This window comes from Octodon degus, unplaced genomic scaffold (genome assembly GCF_000260255.1).
Source record: "Octodon degus isolate 3935 unplaced genomic scaffold, OctDeg1.0 scaffold00038, whole genome shotgun sequence".
Taxonomy (NCBI): Eukaryota; Metazoa; Chordata; class Mammalia; order Rodentia; family Octodontidae; genus Octodon; species Octodon degus.
Window position 1 is genome coordinate 15510305 of NW_004524614.1, and position 5595 is coordinate 15515899.

A 5595-nucleotide genomic window follows, 5' to 3' on the forward strand; every position below is an offset into this window, starting at 1 on the left:
CAGGGTTTGGTCCACAGTGTGCCATGCCAGCCCCACCCCCAGGTTGTGCTGAGAGGTGCAATTGAGACTGGGCATGGTGTCGTGTGCCTGTAATCCCAGCGCTGAAAATAGGAGAATCACTATGAGTCTGATCTATGGAGTGAGACCCTGTAGACCCTGTAGACTCTGTACCAAATACATTAAAAAAAGAAAAGAGTGTTTTCCTGATAGAAGCTAGAGAGCAGGCTAAGAGGATGAGATAAGGCCACGGGGGCTGCACTTTCTGTGCCGTTATAGTGTAAGTGTAGGGAGAGTGAGAGGATGCAAGATACTTAATCCAGGAAACTGGGCTCAGTGACTGCCCCAATTTTTACTGGACCTAATAACAAAATTATATCAAAAAATCAAGAAGGTGGTCTTTTTTTCTCAACTACAAGACACTTTCCAGTCTTCTGCTTGAAGAGTTTGGTTTGGGAGAACAACTTAATAACCAAGTCCAAAGGATTTAATGACAGGATAGTCAAGTCAGGGAAGGCCCATTTCAGGAAAAGGTCCAAAGAATTTGCTTTAGCTCATCAACCAGTGACTGTGTATCACTTTTTATTAACTTTTTTTTTTTTTTTTGTATGTAATACAGGGTCTCACTACACAGATTAGACTCTACAGATCTGCCTGTTTTCAGCCTCTGAAGAGCTGAGATTACAGGCAGGTGTTCCACCAGGCCCAATCTCCATCTGTGTGTCAGACCACCCCAGGAGTTGGGCCGGCTCAGTTTGTACCAGGAATTGAACTCTGGCTCCTCCACTCTGTCTAAGCAGGCATTTTAGTCCACTGAGCTATCTTCCAACCCCCAAGGAGACAACTTTTAATGAAATAAATCTATTCTTAACCAGGCATGGTTGTGTACACCTGTAATCCCAGCACTTGGGAGGCTGAAGCAGAAAGATCACTGTGGTTTTGAGTTTGAGGCCAACCTGGGCTACAAAGTCAATTCAAATCCAGCCTGAGCTGGATAGTGAAATTCTCAAACACATACGCGCACGCGCGCGCGCGCACACACACACACACACACTCCTACCCTTGAATTTTTTCAAAAACAGCGTACTTGAAATTGAGAGCAGTTAAGACCTTGTACTTAAAATTGTTTCTTTTGCTATTTGTGTTTATAGAAAGAAAAATGTTTATAGTAGCACTTGACATTATTAAGTAAGATCTAACCTTTTAAGATTTTGAAAAAAAGATTTGAATTAGGGCATAGGAAATCATATTATATGTACTCAGGTTTCATTTTTAGATCTCCTTTTTTTTTAATGCTACAAAACAACGTCTTTACAAACAATATGGGGGAATTCATCTTCCTCACACCCTTCCTGGTTGCAGTCTCAGTCTCTGCTCTTTACTCATGTCTTTCTGATGAATATGTGCTACTAATTGTTATATTTATTAGCATTCCTACACTAACAGGAATTAAACTTCAATGCTTGCTGATTGCTTGGATATGCTCCGTTGTGCCTATTCATAACTTTGCTCATTTTCCAGTAAAGTCCCTCTCCTCAGTATGCAGAAGTCAGGTGAGCCTTCAGAAATTAATCCTTTCTCATTATTATATATTTTTTCAAATGTAAAATATGTCTATTTATATTTTATAGCATTTTTTTCCATATAAACTTTAAATGTTTACATTTTTCAATGTGTCTCACATTGCTATCTGGCCTCTGTTTCCAGTCTTTATTTTATTTTATTTTATTTTATTTTATTTTATTTTATTTTAGGGAAGGGTCTACAGGGTGTTCAGGGTCTCACTACTAGATTGGACTCATAATGATCCGCCTGTTTACAGCCTCCCAAGAGCTGGGATTACAGGCATGCTCCACCACGCCCAGTCTCAATTGCGGCTCAGCGTGCCCCGGGGGTGGGGCCAGCACAGCAGGACAGGGATCGAACCCAGCCCCTGCACCTGCTTGCAGGCGTTTTTGATCTGCTGAGCTATTTGGCCAGCCCTGTGTTTCCACTCTTGTTTTAAAAGATCTCAGTTTGGGGGCTGGAGAGATAGCTCGGCAATCTAAGCACCTGCCTGGCAAGTGCAAAGACTCAGGTTCAATGTCCAGTACTGCATGTCATGCTGGCTCTGGAACTGGGCATGGTGGCGCATGCCTGTAATCCTAGCACTGGGGAGGCTAAGACAGGAAGATCTACTACAAGTCTGAACTTATATTAATATTAATAATATTATTTATTTTTGGACCCTGTATCCAATAATAAATAGTTTTTTTTTTAATTTTATTCATTTATTTATGTGTGTGTGTGTGTGTGTGTGGCCAGCTCAGTCCACTAGGGGGGTGGCTGGCTGGCATGTGGTGCTGGGGGATTGAACCGTGGTCCCTGTGCTCTGCCAAGCTTGTTCTAAGTAGGTGCTTTAGACCACTGAGCCATCTCACCAGCCCCAATAGTATTTTTTTTTAAAAAAAAATCTCAGTTTGGTGTCTCCAGAATGGTCACTGATTGATAACTTATTTCCTTTCCTAGAATTTGAAAATATAGTTAACATAGATATTGACACATAGTCCTTAATACTTTTGTGTAGCTAATTGATATGGAAATTTTATGGCATTTTAAATCATTCTTACTCCTTCAGTTTCTGTAGCTAAGAAAATTGGTATTATGACAAGTGCAGAGGCAGAAAGGGAATATTGTACTGGTGACAGCCAATGCCAGTGACACGTGTGAACCGGTGTTCAGATAGCAGTTATTTTGTTGTTGTTGTTGTTGTTGTTGTTGTTGTTGTTGTTTTGTGGTGCCAGGGATTGAACTCAGGACCCTGCGCTTGCCAGGAAGGTGCTTCAGATAGCAGTTTTTCTGAGAACAGACTGAACTGCTTGTCTAGAAGACCACACTCACATTAAAACAAAAAAAAAAAAGAAAGGAAAAAAAGTCAAAGTACTGCTTTGATTGAGTTTAAGGTCAACAAATAGTCTAAAAACTGTAATGAAAATGCTTGACATATTTAATAATTCATCGAATTGATCTCACCTTCCAATCGATAGGCAGTTTCTATTAGCCTTAAACATAGTATACCACCCCCTAGATAATCATTTGTGTTGTTCAAAAGCACTGGCAATTCACCCTTCCTACCCCTCAGTACTGGGGACTGAACTCGGGCATTCTACTTCTGAGATACAGCTCTACTCAGATCATCTATTTATTAAATTTTGAGGTACCATCCTGCTAACTTGTCCAGACTGGGCTTGAACTTGCAATCCTCTTGCCTCAGTCTCCCAAACAGCTAGGATTACAGGCATCCACCATTGCTCCTACTTTAGAAGGTTTTCTTCTTTATCATCTGTAGCAATACAAGTGAACTTTTCCTGTTTATATCTTAAGCAACAGAAAAAATATGCAGGTTTTCTGCTAAGCTTATGATGTATTTAGTAAGCACTCATGCTGATTTTCATGAGCTATTTCTAACTTGGACTTAAGTCACAAAATTATGTGCAACATGAAAACAAGGGCAGCAGAGGAAAACAACAGAGATCAGCTACGATGATGGGGCTTTCTGTTTGTTTTTAAACTGTACCTTGTATGATTTACTATTCTCAAGTTAGAGATCAGAATCAGCATTAATAAGTTTTATATTGGTTGCCATTGAAAATCTAATAGGCAGGCTGTATGACTAGTATATTAAGATTCAATATTTGCACAAAGTTTGTTGCTGTCTGTCAGGATAATACTGTTATATTATACTGCACATGTAAATCAGCATTTCGCCACCATGAATAGTGTCCCCTGCAGAATTCTGCGGGAGCTGCTGAGGGTAACTTGTTTCCTTTCAGAAAATGAGGGAACTAGGCATTAAAGAAATTGATACTTTTCTTTTTCCAGTACCAGGGATTGAATTTGAGACTTTACACTTGCCAGGCAGGTGTTTATGCCCCTGATCTCCAGCCCGGGATTTAAAAAATTAATATTTTCTTAAAGATCACCTAAAGTCATCTCCTAGTAAGGAGACTGAAATTTGCTTTTAGCAGGACAGTGCTTGGAGACTCTTGATTCTAAGATCTTACCCTTCTTGGGGGCCTGCCCCTTAGCTCACTTCTTTAAGTGGCTGCTTCAACAAAGCAGTCAGGCTTAGGTTGCTGTGGTTCGATCCCCACAACTCAAGCCAGCCAAACCTGCCCTAAAGACATTCGGAGAAAAAAAAAATTCTTCTAAGATCTTACCCTTCTTTAAGGCTTGCCTCTTCTAAGTCTTCCTGTGCATAGGACATCCTGCCTCTCTGCCAGGTACCTGTGGTTGGGCCCTTGCAGGCAGAGGAGCCTGCCAAGTGGAGCCATGCATTCCTTGCTTAGCTGCCACTCCCACTTCTCCTTGATGCCCAGATGGTAGGTCACTGTGGTTTTCTCCTACATCTCTGTTTCTTGCTTGCTTCTTTACTGCCAATAGCACAGAATGAAGGTTGCCTTAGATCTCAAGTCCCAGGCAGTTGCTGCCTTTGAATGGGGCAGAAAGTCTATCCAACATTCCCACTTCCTTAAATTCACCCTGTTTTGTTAGCTAAGGCCTCTCATTGGGCCAAGCATTGTCCCTTCTGAATGGCAAGAAGAACATGGTATTAACTCTGAAAAGCCCACGTTGAAGGGGAAGTGTAGGTGCTTTCCGACCAGCAGAGCACCAGCCCGAGTGTGTCCCACTAGCTGTGTGCCGAAGGTCAGATGCTAAGACTGTCGTGGTGGCTGCAGCAACAAAGCAGTGTCCTAAGACCAGCCCTGTTCCCACTGCCCACAAACTCCCCTTGCTGGAAAGTGCAGTAGCTCACCACCGACGTTAGCAACAGGAGGCAGAAATTGATGGGTTTCTTTCTAGCAACCAAAAGCGATCAGTTTCCCATGTGATCTGGGAGAGAAAAGTGGGGATTCTGAACAGAGATCTCAAATGCTTTATGCATAGGCATAGCAGATTACACAGGATGCTGATCAGAACCAGTGTAACAACCATATAATGAACTGCATGTGTTTTCCTTAATTTTTTTCTTTTTTAATTTTTAACAGGTGAGGTCTTGCCATGTTGTCCAGGCTATCCCCGAACTTCAAGATCACATGGCCCACAAAGCCAAACCTTCACCACCGGGCCCTTGATGGCGCTTGCTGCCCTGCCCCACAGCTTCTGCCCACAAGTACCTCTTCACTCCCTGGTGCCGCCCAAGCTGCCTGCACGAGGCCTGTCGCAGCAGGGACGGTCCAAGGAGAAAGGCCATGAGCAGCACTCACCAGGCTTCTGCCTGCATGAGACCACTAACTCGCCACTGGTCAGATCAGATGATGTGGCTAATCCTCCACCGTGGGATTTATACTAGGATGCGTGGTTCAGTGGAGGGCACTGAGGTGAAATCTGTTACTCAGGAAGTAGGTTAGCAATCTCACTTTACAGAGCAGCTGACGCCTGTGGAAAGAATTCTATATTGAGAGCAATGGACACATGCTAGTAATGATTTCATCTTCAAAGATAATGGTTTTTATCTCATAAATTAATTCTATGGTTTGCTGAATAATGTCCCCCAAAGACATCTATGTAGTAATTCCTGGAATTGGTAAATGTTGCCTTACATGGAAAAAGGGACTT